Genomic DNA, 20,190 nt, shown 5'->3' on the forward strand with positions numbered 1-20,190 from the left:
ACATCAGAAAGTGCAAAATCTCTAACAGATTGGATTGAGCAATGTTTTGTACAAAACTAGCATTAAAATCTTAACCAATCAGTTGTGAAGCATCCTTCCTAATTCCACCATTATTATCCAAGAAGTATTTCATTCCATGAAAAAACAAAAGGGTAGACATGAGGCATTCTTCTTCAGTTAGACTTATCTAAAGCCTACGGTAGAGCTTATTTGAAAAATAAGGGCTTATTTTTTAAGCCCAAATTTCCAGTTTTTTCATGTGCTTATACAATAAGCACTTATTCAATTTTTTTCCAAAATTATCCCTAGTTGAATTTTATAAAAGTATGTTTGTAAAAGTATTTTTATAAAAATACTAAAAGTATTTTCAAAAAAGTGATTTTATAAAGTACTTTTATAAAAACACTTTTATGAAAACACCTTATAAAAGTACTTTTATGAAAGCACTTTTACAAAAGCACTTTTACAAAAATTACCCTATGCAAATTCTAGGTAAAAATTGAGAAATTTACAGAGTTTTCTACAGATTTTGGGAAGCTGGTGAGAATTCCAATTGAGAGAGAGGGTGTTTCTATGAAAAACTGAGCACAAGAGGGCGCCTCCTATCTGCTAAACCCAGAAAGACGCCCCTCCTATTGTATTAGCATACTCCCCTCTCCTTAGCAAACTCTAAGGCGCCTCCCTACTCATTCTATTCACCTCTAACAAACCCTAGCCGCCCCTCTCTTTCTCTCTAATCCCATTTTTGCCCACCCTTCTCTATAAAAGGACCCCAAGGGCCCTAGAGAAGGGATTGGTCTATTTACCCATCTCACAAGGCTAAGGTTTCTTGAAAAGTTGAAGGGTTGTAGAAGGGAAGGACGCCCAAGTCTTGTTATGAGGGGTTTCTGCAAGCAGTCCAGCCAATCTACAACTACCACCATTGGATTTGATCAGCCAACCCTTTTGTTTTCTTTATTTTCTTTTATGTTATTTTTATTCTGGCAATCTTTTTATATTTAATTTCAGTTTGTTTGTGTGTTTTGCAAATTTGAATTTGTTCAGTGCGAGGGGTTTGAGGGCTAAACGGAGGGAGAAAGCGTGTATTTCGTCTTCCTAGACAACTACCGCCACTGTATCCAAATTTTGGATCATTTTTATTTATTTTTTGTTGATTTTAGTGTTTTTTAATTTTTTGAATTTTAATTATTGCCTTGTTCAATTCAGAACATTTAACTTAAGCATTAATAAATTTCATGTTCTTATTTTCTGCAAATCCTAGATCTATTTTCCTTTTATTTGTCAAGAACTAAAATAATAATTTTTATTCTTACTTCCCTGTGGTTTCGACCCCTTCCTCACCACGTACTACATTGTTCAAGGTTACGTGTGGGTTTAAAAAATTTACAAATCTCTAAATTGGTGCCATGGGTGTTTGACGATGCATCTCGGGCGCACCAGTACATAGGGCTTCAATGTATTTAAATGATATTATAATGTTATGGTGGCATAGGTGTTGTCAAGACATTGACTATGGCAGACACAACATCAATAAAAGGGTCGATTTCAAGCGACAGATCAAGCACCAATTTTACCCCAAGAATGTTGAGTACCTTTCATGGAGAAAAATGAAGAACTTGAAGCACGAGGACTCGCTACACAACTATGTCCAATAATTCTTAGCCTTAACACTTGAGATCTCCGACATGTCTGACAAGGATCTCTTGTTATTTCATGGACGGCCCCAAACCATGGGTCGAGCTTGAGCTACAATGGCAAGGGGTGCAAGGCCTAGCAACTACCATGGTCATGCCTAAACAACTTGTAGATTTGAAGAAGCCCAATGAAGCGGACCACCGGCCACCTAGTCTATGTATCGCAAGCTTGAGTGAGGAGAACTACGGTCAACTTCGACTAAAGAAAAGCAGCCATACCCCAAAAAGTCAGTCTATTAGCAACAAGGAAAGAACCCACAAGAAGCTAATAACTCCCAAGGCTACAAGTACACAAGGAGACCTACCACTCCTCTTGCACCTTGCTTCATTTGCAATGAAATGCATTGGGTAGTGAATGTCCCATGGAGAAGAAGGTCAATGTCCTCATTGCCAAACTCAGTGATAATGAGGAGAGCGATGAGGAGAAACCCACACTGGAGCCAAGAGTAGGTACCCTCCAACTCATAAATGCCACAATTAAGAAAGCGGGCACATCTAAATGGCCTAACAAAGCCCACAAGGGGCTAAAATATGTAGACATCACCCTTAGTGGGAGGTCGACTCAAGCCTTGGTGGATACCGGGACCACCCGCAACTTTATTTCACTCGTTGAGGCACAACGACTCGACTTAACCACCACTAAACAAATAGGGTGGATCAAGGTTGTAGAAGGCATGGTTCATGGAGTAGAACTGAAAGTGGGACCATGGAAGGGCAACATCAACCTATCCATGGTTCCCTTGGATGATTTTCAAGTTGTCATTAGAATGGAGTTTTTGACACAAGTGGAAGTAGACCTTATGCCGCACACCAACAACTTACTCATTGGACGAGCATTCCCCATTCATGATCCTAGTGACAACAGCTCTCAAGGTACACGGGAAGCAACTGTGCGCCTTGCAATTGTACCAAGAAGCAAACACCCACAGAGCCATTGCCAAGTCAGCAACCCAGAAGATCCCCACACGTCAACAATAGGCATCAATACTTGAACGGTTTGGGAAGTCATCACAAGGAAGCAATATCCTCCAAAGTCGTTCCCGCACCAGCACTAGCACCAACACCAGCACCAACACCAACATCATCATTGACATCAACACTAGCATCATCACCGACACTAGCATAGCAAGCTTCTAACACAGAAGACTCCTAGAAGACCCAAGGCCACCTCCAACCACAATCACCTTCCACCTTGGTACCTTTTCCACCATATTACTCAAGCTAACCAAAGGAACATTGTGAGGACCCTTCCTTGGGAGAAAAATCATTATGGGAACCAAGGTTTCAAATTCCGATACGAGACGTATCGTTTCGTATCTTTAAAGGTCTGATACAAGATACGATGGAAAATCGGCGGTATCATCTTTTTTTCACTATTTATACCTGTATTGTATCATATCGGGCCATAAAAAGGGTGTATCGGGCGTATCGACCGATATGCTATGAAAAAGATATGACAAAAAACTGGAAAAAAAAATAAAGGGAGAAAGCAATCTTCTTTCCCATGAAATAAGCCTTCTTTCAGCCCCAAATGACTCTAAAACTCCAAACGTTTTTGTTTTGTTTTTTTTTTTTAAGTTTTTTTCAAATTTTGAAAAAATATGGCAAAATAGGTAAGTTTTTTTTAACCTTTTTTAAATATTGTGATTTCTTTTTTGCATGAATGTTTAAATCTATTTTGATCTACATTTCTTACATTCAAAATCACAATTTCTTTTTTTTTTAGTGTTATGAGTAGATGTATGGAAATTTCATGAAGATATTTGGGGAAAATATAAATTAACAAAAAAACTGAAAATGTAATTTTTTTCTCTACCTATAAATACTTAATATGTTTTAGATCTGTGGATTTATCTATCATATCCATAGATCAATTTAAATTTATTCTTTAATTATTTATTATTTTTTATATTTTTAGAATTAAAAAATAAAAACAATTAATTATATTTTATCATTTGATCATAATTATTGAATATATTATGATTCTATGGATGATCTATCATATCCATAGAGCAATTGAAACTTCTTCTTTAATATTTATTTTTTATTTTTATATTTTTATAATTAAAAATAAATAATAATTAATTATATTTATCATTTTATCACAATTATTGAATATATTATAATTCTATGGATGATCTACCCTATCCATAAAGCAATTGAAATTTCTTCTTTAATAACTATCTTTTGATTATATTGTATAATATTTCTTATTTTTAGTTTTTTTTTTTAATTTTTCAAAATAAAAAGTAAATAATAATTATTAATTATATTTTCACTTAGAAATTGTGCCAATGCATGTGTTATGGTTGGATAGGAGAGTTGGGTTTTTCTCATCCCATAAAACTTAAGAATTATAATTTATAAGTTACAGTTAAGCATAGGTTTTTTAATGAAATTATAATTAACTATAATATATTTCTTCATAAAATCATTAAAATATATAAATTTAATGTATTTTTATATTTAGTGTTATTTGAGGTCTTATATTTAGTGTTATTGTTGTATTTTTATGATTTATTGAAGTATTTATAGTGTTTCCATATGTATCTATGTGTATCTTAATTTTTCTCTAATATGCATGTGTGTCCAAGGCATATCCTGATGCATCTCTTAAAATTGTCTTTCCGATACAGTTGGTGTTTTCGATGCCTTGAACCTTGATGGGAACCAACACCCCAGCAAACCAAAACCACATTTTGACATGAACCTTGCCCCAACTTTCCCTTCAACAAAACCAAACAACCCAATGTCCTACCTTGATATGGCAAAGAAAGGACTTAACCAAATACATAGCCATAAGATTCCTCCTTATGGCTAGCCTTCAACCCAACCTTATGCACGGGCCTTGGAAAAGACCAAGTCATGGAGTAGTTGAAGAATCCTCCTTTAACAACAACAGATCCAAGCATCCAATAAAAGCCAATCTTGGAGGATGAAGACTGAATTGAGTGGGGGAGACTGTCACAAGTGAACATTTCACCACACCATCAAGTGCCATCACTATGCCCACACCATGCTATCAGAGTGCTAACAAGTGTGTATTGGGTGGGGCCATGCATGTATTTTGTATAGGGAGAATGCCAATGGCATGTAATTACCAATATGGTTTTTAATACTTTGATGTATCCATTTGTCACTCCTCCAAAAGCTTAACTTACTCTTTGAGGAGAGGTAGGTAGTTGAATTGTGCAAATATCATATAAAGGTTAAACACAAGATCCCATTGATACAAACTTGTGTACTTATACTTACCATCGTTTAATGCAATACAAAATATCTTTTGACTAATTTGTGTACCATCTTATTGCATTTTCTTGTTTTGTGTAAGCTTATTCGACACACATTAATTACTACACGGGACCTCCTCGACTAGCCCCATGACACTGATGTACTTGGCTGATGAGAAATGATATGGTCTTTCAACATTGCCAACATAGAGTTCTATGCAGATTCATCGACCCCATGAAATGAAGTCTTGGTATGATTTTACGTGATGATAATTAGTTAATTACCATGTGACTTATAAAACCACTCCACAAATCTCTTCTACCACTTAAATAATGGTATTATTGCACACTAAATATAATACATTGCTATAGTTTAATACTCAAATGATTAGTGTATTTTTACTTGCATAAGTACCTTGCATGCCCTTACATTATTGTATTTTTATCTGATCATTGATAAGAAGTTTGGGGAGCTTCCACGATCCAATGGATTGGAATTCTTTGCAAAAAGGACCCACCCACCGACACATTTGAGTTGTTGCCAGCAGCTCTATCATCTCCTCCACGATTCAATCAATTTGTAGAAGGCAATCCGCGATGACCCTCCTTGGCCATGCATGGCCTTTGAAGGGATAGGAAATCCATCACATGGATGCCCAAAATTCCAAAATAAAGGGGGCGAATTTCAAAAAATTTTCTTCCCCTTCAATTGGGAATGTACTCGGCCTCTGTCGTGGAGTCTATAGTGGACCCCTGTTTGCTACTTTTCCAGCAAACAGCACACGATCCTATCATGAAAACATATCCAGATGTAGACTTTCTATCATCTGGATCCGACTGAAAATCGGCATCTGCATACCCTTGGATCTGTAGTGAGCTACCATCGAATTCTAGACAAAACTCTTTTGTCATTCAAAGGTACTTAAGTATGTTTTTCAGAGCAGTCCAGTGCTCCTGCCCTGGATGGCTTGAAATCTGCTTACTACACTCACTGCCTGAGCAATGTCAGGGCGAGTGCACAACATGGCATCCCTACGGCAGAGGCATAGGGAACGTCCTTCATGCCATCAATCTCCTCAGAAGTCTTGGAAGACATATTCTTGGAGAGAGTGACTCTGTGCCTGAAAGGAACATTTCCTTTCTTGGAGTTTTCCATGCTGTATCTTTTGACTATTTTGTCAATGTAGGCAGATTGGGATAATCCTATTATCCGCTTCGATCTATCTCTATTGAGTCGAAGACCTAGTATATAGGAGGCTTCTCCAAGATCTTTCATGGAGAATTGTTGTGAAAGCCATACTTTCACCGTACTCAACATTCCTACATCATTCCCAATGAATAGAATGTCATCTACATACAGAACCAAGAAGGTAACCTTATCTCCACTGTACTTCCTGTAAACACAGGGTTCATCTGGATTCTGCTCGAAGTCAAACGATTTGACGACAGAGTCAAAATGGATGTTACAACCTCTAGTAGTTTGTTTAAGTCCATAAATGGATCTATTGAGTTTACATACCATGTTTTCCTGACCCGCAGCTATGAAGCATTACGGCTGCTGCATATAGATATCTTCAGTAAGATCTCCATTCAGGAATGCGGTTTTGACATCCATCTGCCAAATCTCATAATCATCGTATGCTGCTACAGCTAACAGGATCCTAATGGATTTAAGCATGGCCACAGGCGAAAAGGTTTCCTCATAATCGATGCCCTCTTTATGAGTATACCCTTTCGCCACCAGACAAGCTTTGAATGTCTCAACCCTACCATCGGGGCCCTTCTTCCTCTTGTAAATCCATTTGCAACCGATTGCTTTTACCCCAGAGGGCGGATCTACTAGAGTCCAGACTCCATTGGTATCCATTGGATCCATCTCTGCTCTCATGGCCTCCACCCACTTCTGGGAATCTATGTCCAACATATCTTCCACGTAAGTCACGGGATCCTCCTCACTAGTCAAGGTTTCCATCAGGTAACTATCCTGGTTATAACCATAACGGACTGGTGTCCTGGATACCCGAGTGGATCTTCTAGGTTGGTCACTACCTAGAGCTTGTGGGACATCTCCCACTGCTCCTGAGCTCTCCTCATCAAGAACAATTTCCCGACGATGGGTGTCCAGGATATAATCGGTCTCCAAGAACGGGGCATTTCGACTGCAGAACACATTCTGCTCGTTTGAGTCATAGAAAATGTAACCTACAGAGCCTTTTCGGTAGCCTACAAATAGGCAACGGCTGGTCTTGGATTCCAACTTGTCTGCACTCGTTCTTTTAACGTGTGCTGGACAACCCCAAATCTTTAAGTGTCTGACACTTGGTTTCTTTCCGGTCCAAAGTTCATATGGAGTGTTCAGAACCGATTTGGTTGGAACCCAATTCAGCACATAAATCGCAATCTCCAATGCGTAACCCCAAAAGGATGTGGGTAACTCTGAGTGTATGAGAAGTGACCAGACCATATCCAATAAGGTCCTATTCCTCCTCTCTGAAACACTGTTAAGTTGTGGTGTAGCAGGAGGAGCTAATTGTGATAATATCCCATTGTCCTTTAAGTAGTTCCTGAACTCGCCAGAGAGATACTCGCCACCTTGATTAGATCGAAGGGGTTTAATTTCTCTCCCCAACTGTTTTTCGACCTCTTGTCTAAACTCTTTGAACTTTTCAAATGATTCAGACTTGTGTCTCATTAGGTACACGTAACCATATCGTGAGAAATCATCTATGAAGGTGATGAAATACGCGTATTGATTTCGTGTCCTAACACTCAGGGGACCACATACATCAGTATGTATTAGGTCAAGTGTGCCTGTACATCTTTCAGGCTTACCGTTAAATGGCCGTTTTGTCATCTTGCCTTGTAGTTAAGGCTCAGAGGTGGGAAGATCTTCTACAATTAGAAAATCCGAATGACCATTCTTTACCAATCTTGTGATTCGGTCAACACCAATGTGGCCAAGTCGGTAATGCCATAGACACAACCCACAAGAGCTGCGAGCCTCTTGTTATTCCTGTGTTCTTGCTTGGGTGGCGGACTACGCACAACCCACAAGAACCTCTGGCCGCTATTCTCTAACCCAGTAGTGATCTCCCTCACTTGTAAAGCCGAGAAGGTACCCTGGCTTCCGAAACTTAAGAATACCACGCTTTGATTTGGTTGGGCGTCGAACCAAGAAAAGCACTCTGCCTCACCACCTGTTCGGTCGAAGGATTTGTCTATGAATGGTCCAATGTTGTAAAGAAGTGGAGTCTTGGAATCGGGTATGCAGAATCCATCTGTAATGGCCTTGATCGCTCTCGGCTCAAGTGAGTCGAACGTGTTGACGATAATTCCCTGAGATCTAGCGAGATTAGCAGCGAAGCATAAGAAGCCATGATAGGCCGGGTCTTCACGGTCTAGTATCGGTTCTGGCATGTGAGAAGCAGGGATAGGCGGCAATCCGGGGATACTGACAAGAGAGGATGGAAGGTCTTTGAAGCCCGTGGCCCATTGGTTGTGAAGGGTGGGTAAATGGAGGATGGCATAGAGAGAAGCGGCACCAGAGGAGAAGTAATAATAAGTGGGGATGTTGGGGTGGAAGGCGCCGTATGGGTCGGAAGTGATCAAGGCACGAACGGGTGTGGAGTTTGATATGGTTTGCAGAGCGTGGAGAACGTTGGGACAGTTCAGGCGACTGAATTCTAAGGAAGCGGCTATGGGGTTGGGGAAAAGAGATGGGTCGAGTGGTGGGGAGAGGGGAGAGAGAAGGTGGAAGGAGATATCACGGATGTAGGAGGCAGTCGCCGCTGTATCCAAAGGTCCGCTCGGGATGAGTATGGTGACCGAGAAGAGATGACTGAAGCGGCGGAGAATATTGTTTTTCAACTGTATCATACGCCTGATCTGACAACCGGCAGGGGCCGGGTGCAGCACTACGGCGTCTTTCATTTTTTAATTTTGATACGTCTCACTTTCTCTTCTGCACATAAAATAACTGAGGAATAGCTAGCGAGGATAACTGGATAAGACGAAGGATTTCTTCGTAATGGTATTGGCACGCCGCCTATTCTGTATTTCAGTCCTTTGGGAATGGGGGGGGGGGGCGGGGGGGGGAATTCAAAGGAGTGCTTTGACCGGTAATAGTGATTGGATGAAAGAGGTGGCATTTAGTTATTGCGTATACACTAACCCGGATTTGCTGTAGATCTCATAACTAAATGCCACTTGTCATTTATATATGTGGTATGGGTCAATCTTTGGGTCAATAATTTATTGACTTTTTTAATGGTTTTTGACTAAATTTCAGATTTGGGATAAAATGGAACCAATTGCCTAAACAATTTTTGGACCTAATCGTCCGGCCATTCGGGTCAAGGTGGTTTGAAAACGTTGCGTTCCCCCTCTCTCTTTTTCGACCTTTTTTTCCTCCCAAACAGTAATCAAATTGAGAGCTTATATGCAACTGTAGTTCCTTGTTTTCCTTTACCCTTGCTGTGATTTCAGCCATAGATGCGATCTGACTGGGAACGTAGGAAAGTATAAACCAGCCCTCTGCTTTGAGAAAACTTAAGTTGTAGGGTCAGTTTGTCCTCCAGGCTTTTCATATCAATAATAGATTTTGTGTCTTTTCATACTAAGAACAAATTCAATAGTCTTCTTATGTATTTCCTATGAGATTGAGCATACAAGATTGTGTGCCAGATACATTTAGATATTGGGAAGAAGGACTCGATAGTCTTGATCTGCTTATGCAGGATGCATTCCTAGCTTTCAATCCAATGATATTTTTAATCACAGGCTCAACATCCTGCATATACAAAATTGTGCTGAACTGGTTGAGGTCGCCTCTAGAGATGAAGAGGGCTTGGAGAGGAAGGAGAGACCGAGAGGGTTGGAAAAAAAAAAAAAAAAGAGTGAAAGTAAGGGGCATGGAATGAATTAAAAAATAAATAAATAGATCATTTATTAAAACACTTCCTATAGTTTCACGGATTTACTAAAACCTACCTTATAATATATATTTTACTAAAACTTCCCTTATAATTTGCAACTAAATTACTTAATCAACCTTCTATCAAGAATCTTTTATATTGTTGTCTGAAATTGGTAACTTGACCACCTATACTAGGTGAAAACGTTCAAGGGCATGGGCCTATGCCATTTTATTCTGAAATTACCCCTAATACATCATATTGATCCTTTAAAATGAACCATTGTTTGATTTTTAGATCTACCACAATGGTTTCTATAAAATTAGAAGGGGGAACATTGCATACCAGGTTATTAGTTAATTTTCTGCAGCATGTCTTCCTTCTTTAAATAGAGAATAAAATTGATGAAAAGAGATGTTGCCCATGTTTTACTAGGGGTAAGAGTGACATTTCCATTTTCTTGTAGAATATATTGGTCCAAACAGATCCTAGGTCAAAACTGTCATTTTCCACTTTAACCTAATGGAAGGTCGATTAATTAAATCAGTTGTGAACTGTAGGGAAACCATGTCATTTAAGCAATTTTAATCAGAAATTTCCCACTAAAACTCTTGTTTTGTCTTATGTTTTCTCTTTTTTGTACCTTATCCCACATTGGAAAATTACAAGACTTCTCTTGAGCTTTTTAATATGAATTTGCTTACAATTATAAGTATAGAAATGATAAAGCGTTGAGACAACTATTGTACAATTCATAATACATGTGTATTTACGATGCAATGGGGCACTTTAGAGGTGCACTTTGCTAGCATTTATGTAGAAGGGAGTTATAAGTGTTTTGAGAATCCCATAATATAGGTACAAATCCAAGTGAGAATCCATTGAAAGAAGACATTGTTCATTGTCCTCTACCTTGAAACTGAACTAGTTTTTTCTCCATTTCCTCCCTATTTCACCTGTCATTCTCACTTCATGCAGGATATCGTGCACTCCTTGGACGATCAATTCACTCTCTTTGGCTCTTGGGATGGTAAGCTCCTATCTTTGGGACCTTAATACCCAGCACCACTAGGGATGACAATTTTCCTCATCCTCGACGAGGACCCGACTTCCTTGACCCAATGGGGTCGAGGATGGGGATTGTTTTGGTTGGGCAGGGACGGGAATGGGGATTAATAGGAATCCCTGAATGGTGTCGGGGTTAGGGATGGGGATTGAGGTCCCCTCCCCGCCCCAACCTCGATTATGCATATATATATATATATATATATCAAAATATATTTAAAAAATATTTATATTTATATTTTTTATTTTTTAAAGTAAATTTAGTTTTCAAATGAACATTGATATCTAAAAAAATTCAAGGATTTGGGTCCCCACGAGGAACCCATCCCCGTCGGGGATCAAGGATGGAGGACAAATTTTATCCCTAGTTGGGATCAAGGATGGGGACGGGGGTAAATTTCATAATCGGGGTTGGGCACGGGGAATATGATCCCCACCCTGAACCTGCCTCGTTGTCATTCCTAAGCCCCCTACACGTGGGGTCCTTGAGGATATTGGGCAAATCACAATAAGGAAAGGTAGGTATCCTTCAATTCATTGCTTTGCTTTCTCCACACTGAACACTCAATGCTAAAATGAAATGAAATGAATAAATGCAACTTGGAAGGAAATATTCTTCTATTGCTCAAGTGGTTAACCACTAAAAACAGATATGGTGTCTTAGCCAAACTTTGCCCCTTTTAAGATATTTTCTCATTGATCATCCCATGTGCCTCCCGTGTTCACCACTCATTACTATTGAATTTTTCCTGTCCCACGAGCAGTCTGAATTCATCCAAATCAGCCCTCCACATCCTGACTTTTCATTAACTAGAGCCATGTATACCAACTATAAACATCAATGAAGAGAATAAAGTGATAAACTTTGACACTGAATATGGATTCCAGACATCAGTATGAACCAAATGGATAGCAGTATTCTTTTATTACTCACAAAATATGTGGTTCTACATTGTTCTGATAGATGATAAACTTCACATTTAGGGTTCAACTTTGACACTGAATTAAGCAAATTTAGAAACAAAAGTTTTATAATATTAAAAGACATATAACCAAAATGACAATGCCATAATTCCAAAAGACTCATATTTTATTAAAAAAAAACTCAATCTGACTCAACAATCCATACTCTAAAGGTCCACTAAAGTGGTAGACTTCATCGACTTCATGCCCACTTTCCCATGATCAGGTCCTAGAAAACACAATGAGTAGAAACAAAAACTCATAGAGCAATTATGGTATTTTGTAAGAGAAGTAATTGATAACAAATTTTTATGCAATTGAGGTACATGAAGAACGGATCTAAGAGAAAGGTTATGGGTGAGTTTGACTTCACCCTGACATGAGATAAGTGTTTGAGATTCATCAGCAACAATAACATTACCCTTCCTTGGTGATAGCACCCAATTTTTGCTTGGTCTATCGCCTAAACTTCCAATTCATCCTGAACACCTAATCAAACCTTTCTAATCCCCTTGAAACACTAGAAAACCTAAAAAACCTGAACTTCATCCTAGAAGCCCCTAGATCCACCATTAAATCTGCTTGATACCAATCCGATGGTTCTAATTAACCCCCATTTACACCTCAAACCCAAGATCAGACACCACCATCAGACCTAGGACCTCCTAAAACACGTATCCATGAAATTTCAACTTAAGATTCCTTCATTTGCCTCTCCATGAAACCAAAATTCCATTTCAGACCTTCTCATTGGCATAAACTCCCATAATCTTGACCCTCTAGAACCAATCAAATGTTACTATCAGATCATGGACATAATAAATTCCCTACCTACGAAATTTCATCACAAAGTAAATTTGTTTATCCATTCATCGCATAAAGATTCGATTTTGAAACTTTAGATTGACCAAATCACTACCCCTCCAGATCTGCTTGATCTTGGCCCAATTTGTCTAATTAGACCTTACCAATCGATTCAAAATACCTGAGAGCTCTACCTTGTGAAATTTAACCAAAAATACCTTTATTTTCCCATTCACCGCACAAAGACTCCATTTCAAGGCTTCAGATCAACAAAATCATGCCCCTTCCTGATGTGCTTGATATAAGTCCATTTGGAAAAATCTTATCCCACCATTCAATTTAGAATGTTCAAAAACCCATTGCAAATTTCAACCAAAGATACCTCCAATTGCCCGTTTATTTAAAAAGATTTAATTTTGACCAATCTTATTGGCCCACATACCCAAAACCATTGTATAAGTCTAGACCCATCACAACCCTCTGATCTTTTACCCAAAACCCCCACCACTAAATTAGAATCTTGATTTGACCCCCTTAGACCTGTTTGGACCAAACTACCCCTAAATTTTCAAAAAAAATACCAAAATACTCCTAAACTTCCCCAAAATTACCAAAATACCCATATCCCTATTATAAAAATTGACTTAGCTTTCTCATTTAATCTAATTTCAAAAGATGAATTGTTTATCTTCTTCTTCCCCTCAAAAACGAAACTAGCAGTGGCAACGACTTTCCTCTGAGCTCCTCTCTCCCCCTTCTCAAATTTCCCAAGATACACTTTTGAATAACGGAGGAAGTAATTCATAAAAAAAAGAATAATGAAAATCTCTTTAGGTCAATCTATCATCAAGAAAGCATGTGTCCTACTCAACATGAATTTCTTTTATATGGGTCATGTAATTGATAATGAAATGAAGGGAGGTCATCCTTGGGTATTTTCTCACATGATACCTTTAACCCTAGAACTTTTGTAGAGAATTTTCACTACTTCACATTTGAACCTTCCACATTGCCCTCTTCTCAACCAAACACCTTTAAGCGAGTAGGCATCAAAATTGGGGTATCCATGTAGTAGAAGTAAAAATAATAATAATAATAATGGGTGTAGACCTCTTCTAGGCAAGGAGGAACTAATCAAGGAAACCAAATTTTGGATCACAGAAACTAAAACAGGGTGAGAGAATTAATCAAAAAGGAATCAAAAGAAGAAATAGTTAAAAAAATGGTTTTACCAGCCTTAATTAATGACATTCACTCATTGACTTTAACTATCTTACCCCCATATATAGTTCGTCCTAATTCAAAATCCTCTTGATCAATAAGAAAGCGTGATGCATATCAATGAAAGACATGGAGAGCACCTTCAATCACTAAGGCTATAAAAGGAGATGAAAAAATAGAGTTCGATAACAAGGAAATGAGAGTGCATGCATCTTCCCATAAGGTCCTAGTTGTCAATTCAATTAATCAATACTTAAGCATTTTTTTCAGGCCTATTTACCTTTTTATTTCTGAACCTTGTCCTAAACCACTTTTCATCACATTCAATAAGTCCTCATCGATCTTTGAAAAATAGGCATTTGGCACTAGACAAACCTTTTTTGGCTAGTGATGAATGAACCCAATCGGAACAGTGGGGTACCCTTTGCTAAAATTATCACTTCCATTTCCATTAACCATGTCAGCTCGCCAACCCTAATTAACAGGGGTACCCTTTGCCAAAATTATCACTTCCATCGACCACACCTACTTGCTAGTGCAAACTAGGGTAGACCCTTTTTATCAAAGTACCATCCCTATGAATCCCATCCACCTTGTAACCCAAACTAAGGTATGCCCCCGACACTAAAGCATCATTTCCATCAACCCTCATCAATTTACCCATCAGAACAAGGGTAACTCCCTTCAACCTGAATGATTTCTAGATTAACAATTTAACATTTCAAAAGTGTACCCCTGAAGTTCTTAAGGTTGATTATCACTTTCCAAAAAGGATTTAGTCGTTCATATCGCATCTAAGCTCAACATATCTTCAGTGAACTTAATTGCTCTATCACGAGTCACATCCTTTTCAAGCGCCAAACTAAAGTTTTCAATCAGCCACCACTGTCAACAAATGAAGGTTTTTGGTTACTCAAGTTTTGATCATCATACTTTTTAATGACAAAAAGAAAAAGTTTCACAAAGTCCCCCTTGGCACTCAGCTACACTGAAAATAGTTTTATTAGTACATTAACAATTGCAATTGTTATTCTATTTTTTAATATCTATTAAAAACTTTTTTTGAAAGTTATTACCTATTTTTGTTATTTGAAAGATTCAATATCTCTGAATTATTTAATCTATTTTTATTATTTAAATAATATTTAAAAAAGTTTAAATTATTTATATTTTATATTCTTATTATAAAATATTATTAAATCTATTATAATTATTTTTGTGTTTTGATAAAATTTTTAAGGTTATTACATAATTTCTTTATTTAATTTGTTTTATTTTTTTAGGTAATATCTAAAATATGAATTAGTTATTAATTTTTTTAATATCTAAAATATTTAAAATTAGTTAATTACAATATTAGTCATCTATTAAAATAATATCACTATTTAGTTATTTCAATATTACTTATTTATTTAATTTCATAATCCATCAAATTATAAGCTAAACTATTATTACATAATTTTGTAAAAATATAAAATTGTTATTAATTAAAATATTATAAATCTATTATAACGAATTTCTACTTTTAATAAAATGTTTAAGTTTGTTACATAATTTCATTATTTTAACTATTTAAAATTTAGTTATTTTAACTATTTAAAATTGAATACATAATTTCGTTATTTAAAATTTTCATTATTTAAATTTTACTTATTTTAAAGTTATTACATATATAATATTAAATATTTCGCTATATAATATTTTTAATATTTTATTATTTATAATATTTAGTTATTAAAATTTTTAAATAATACTTTTTAATTTTTATTATTTGAATAATATTTAAATTGAATAATTTTTAAAATTATAATTTATATTGTTAGTACATAATTTCATTATAAATTTCATAAAAGTATGAAAATTTTAATAATATGAATACAATTAAATCTATGGTTTTTCTGTTTTTATTAAATATTTTAAAGTTATTACATAATTTCATTATAATATTTAAATAATTCTTAATTTTTTTTAATTCAAACTTTCTTTTGATAGATATAGATGAAAAGTGGGGGAGAAGATAAATAAGAATTAGAGATAATTTAGGAGAAAAACTCTACTAAATTAGAGATAATTTAGGAGATAAATAGGAGTTATAGACAATTTAGGAGAAAGTGGGGGATAGTGATGCCACTTGGCTAGATTGGATTAGATTTTGGTAGAGAGAAATTTTAGGAATAATTTTAGGAAAGGGTATCTAAAGGGGTAAACATAGAGGAAAGAGGGGGTGGGCTAGGCATGATGAGGTATTAATATGAGAGAGGGAGAAGGGAGTGATGAGGTGGTTGAATGAGAGAGCAAGGAAGGATAAAATGAAAGGGGCCGAAAAGCTCAAGCCATGACGTGGCATCATTCTACTTTAGTATATATATAGATTAGCCAGTTGATATGCTAACCTTACAAAGGGTAGGCAAATCTCTTCGCTTGCTATCATTTCTTTGATAAAATGTCTATCCACTTCGATATGTTTTGTATAGTCATGTTGCACAGGATTGTGGGCAATGTTTATGGCTATTTGATTGTCACAATAGAGTTTCATTGGAGTATAAGCTTGGATGCCTATCTCAGTTAATAAGGTCTTCATTTATAGTAACTCTAACACTCCATGGGCTATTGCCCTATATTTTGCCTCAACACTAGATTGAGTAACAACTGATTATTTATTGTTTTTCCATGAAACAACATTACCTCCAACTAAGGCACACTAACCGGATGTAGATTTTTTATCATCAATAGACCCTGGCCAATTTGCATCTGCATAGGCCTCAACTTTTAGATGCCTATGGTTTGATTACAACATCCCTTAAAATAGGCTAGGATTTTATTAATAACCTTCATATGGAAGGTTCTAGGCTCATGCATATATTAGCTAACCATCACGACTATATATGATATATTAGGTCTAGTGAAATAGAGATAAAGAAGGCGGCCAACCAGTTTCTAAGAAACCCCTTTGTCTAGAAGAACATTTCCTTTATTAGTACTCAACTTGTGATTGGGAATTTATGTAGGCTTGAATTCCAATTTCCCAATTTCATGAAGCAAATCAAGAACATATTTTCTTTAAGAGAAAATGATCATTTTCTTGGATCTTGTAACTTCAACTCCAAGAAAGTACTTGAGATCACCAAGATCCTTAATCTCAAATTCTAAAACAATACAAGATTTTAACTAAGAGATACTTGAGATGTCATCCCTAGTCATAACAATGTCATCAACATATACTATCAATATAATCAATCAACCATCGACCTTCCTTACGAATAAGGTGTGATTAGCGTGAGATTGAGAGAATCCAATCTTCAAAACAACATTTCTAAATTTGTCAAACTAGGCTCTAGGGAATTACTTGAGGCTATACAAAGATTTTCTTCAAACGACAAACTTTCTCTTCACTGTTAGGGAAGCATACCCTAGGAGGTAAGTCCATATACGCTTCTTCTTATAGATCCCAATTAAGAAATGCATTCTTCACATTCACCTAATATAAAGGCCAAGAAAAATTGGCAATAAGTAACATAATCACACGAATAGAATTTATCTTAGCAACAAGATAAAAGGTTTCTAGATAATCAATGCCATATGTTTCGGTATATTCTTTGGCCACAATGTGAGCTTTATACCTTTTAATTAAAACATTAGCTTTGTACTTAATAGTGTACACTCAATTACACCCAACAAGAACCTTATCCTTGGGACGAAGCCCAATCTCCCAAGTCTAGTTCTTTAACAAGGCTTCCATCTATTGGTTCATAACTTCTTTCCAATGAGGGTGCTACACTACTTTTGTAAAACTACGAAGAATAGAAACAAAAGAGATGGCAGAAATATAGGCATGATAGGAGGGTGAGAGAGCATCGTGCAACATCTATGCATGATGTGGTGTGCATTCAAGATTAGGGTAAACAATAGAAGTATTAGGAGGTTCAAGATTACTTGATTTTAAGGGATTAGATTGTGGTGTGCATTCAGCTTCAAGAGCCACCCTCTTACTATGAATTATAAATTGCTGCTAGGATTGAGGCCGTTACATAAGAGGTGGAGGAGGGGAACGAATGCCCTTATTACAAGAATGAGAGGAAGAAGAACTAGTAGACATAGAAACAACAATAGGAAGGCAGAATGGAGTTCGATCTTCACTCATAATCTCCCCCTTAAGTGGCAGATGAGATAATTGAAAAAATGATGAAGATTCAAGCAAGGTAACATCCTTTAAAACATACCTTCAACTAGATTGAAGATCAAAACATCTATAATCATTGGAGGCACAGGCGGTCGAAAAGTTAGCATCTACACTGGAAGCTACCCTCTTCGTGGTGTGATAGGCTACTCTTAAGGCAGTTGTTGTGCTGCTACTTCTTGGTCCTCCCATGTTCGAAGGCAAACATCCATGCTCTAGACCAGTTGCATGGATGAGTGTCCTTGTTTTTTGGAGATGACACAAATGATGAGAGCAAGAGGGAATGACTTTTATGTTTAGGAGGTTGCTCAATAGGGATTGCTGGTAGTTGAATCAGCAACAAACAATGTTAGAAGGGCTTGGGTGGGTATCTCGGGCAAGGAACTCGGATACTTAAGTCAATAAATGTTGAGCTCTCCCAAGTGACAAGTTGTAAGAATATGAATCACATAGTAAAAGTATATGTACCTTCGGAGGGTAGAGGTTTACCCTTATATAGACATCGAGGCTTGACCAAAACGTGGCAAAAGGAGCGAGCTAGGCGGTCGACTCGTTTTGGGCGGTTAATGGATGTGTGTTTGTCGTTTATAGGACATGCCCATACGACGTGGGTGGGTTTTCTCGTCAGGTGGCCTTCATGCTTGTGTACATCTTGGGCCAATTGTTCTGTGTGGATAAGGAAAAGAGAGAGCTAACCACCTAAGTTGGAGGTATACTGGGGTCGGAGTAGAGGTGTAAAACGGGCTCGCGGGCTGTCCTGGGCTGTGTTGCCTTCCCCTGGGATAACTTAGGGGGTCGGCTTGGCATGGCCCAAGGGCCAAGCCCGTGTGAGCCCGTGCCATGCTATAGGCCGAGCTGGCCCGTAGGCCAAGCCTTGGGCCAGGTCGAGACATGGACCGGGATAAAGCTATTTATTTTAAAAAATCGAAAAGAAACTTAAAATTTTAATTTTATATGAATTTTGATGTATACAATTGCTTATATGTACAATAATTAAATAAATTAGTATAATAAAATTGAAAACAAATGTTTATTTTATTAATATATTATATACTATATTATTATATAATTATAATTTATATTATATATTATATATATAATATAATAGAAATAATATAGGGGTTTTTATAGTTTAGTTCACCCCTAGGGTGGAATTAGGATTTCTAGGGGTGGATTGAATCCCGCTTGTGGATTGATGCCAAATTCACATCCACGCCCAGGATGCGGTTTATTGGGGGGGGGGGGGTGGTAGGCCATGTTGACATGCGGGCCGCGAGCGGCATGACCCTCTCGGTTGCGCCGTGCTAGCTTGACTCATGGACCTAAAACCCTAGGCCTAGCACGGTCTACACGATCGTACCGGGCCTGGCATGACCCGTGTGCCGTCGTGCCGGGCCGAAGGCGTGATGGCCAGATTTAAACCTCGGTCGTAGAGGTCCCTCGAGTAACGAGATGCCTGGGTCAGATTAGTAGGCTGAAAGTACCGTGTGACCAAATCAAATGTATGCTCCAAACCTGTAAGCCGATTTGGCGAGATGCCTTTAAATGATGTTAGAGTTTATTCAAGGATTTTAAAATTGATCCGGAGAATGAATTGGTCAAGGGTTTGGTTCCTGGGTTGAACAATCTGTTCGACCCGTTTTGACAAAAAAATAAAAAAATTAAAAAATAGTCAAAACCGTTGAACAGTTCAAACGGTTCAACCGCCCGGGTCAGCAGTTAGTTGACCCAATTAACGTATTTTTTGGCAAAAATCCAGTTTTGGGGAAAACCAAACTTGACCGGTTCTAGGTTTTTCTGATCCGACCGTCCGGTCCGATTTTGAAAACCATGAGTTTATTCGAGCTTCGTGAACCAATCTGACAAGATGCATTTAAGGAAGGTCTTGCCACATGTATTATCAAGGTGCCGTAAAGCGTTTTTATCCCCACGTGGCAAGAGGGGGAAAGATCGTCCCTCATCAAACAGAAAATTTGCAATATCAAAGAATGCAAATGGGACAAAAATTACAAATTTTGTTTTAATTAAGGAATTCAAATCCTAATTACAAATCCTCCATCCGATTTCACTTTGCAGCCTTGAAATCGTTGCCATTTTGCACCATCATTTTGACTAGACAAAAA

The 20,190-nt window shown here is 37.3% G+C and overlaps 1 pseudogene; it reads right to left on the bottom strand.

The window, feature by feature from the left end:
* Positions 1 to 2,702: 2,702 nt before the first annotated feature.
* LOC148852663 (UDP-glycosyltransferase 88F3 pseudogene) lies at positions 2,703 to 8,854 on the bottom strand (annotated as a pseudogene).
* Between the last annotated feature and the right edge of the window lie 11,336 nt (positions 8,855 to 20,190).

The sequence above is a fragment of the Nelumbo lutea genome, chromosome 5 (assembly GCF_056320005.1).
Source record: "Nelumbo lutea isolate HS-2025 chromosome 5, American lotus-T2T, whole genome shotgun sequence".
NCBI classification, from domain to species: domain Eukaryota; kingdom Viridiplantae; phylum Streptophyta; class Magnoliopsida; order Proteales; family Nelumbonaceae; genus Nelumbo; species Nelumbo lutea.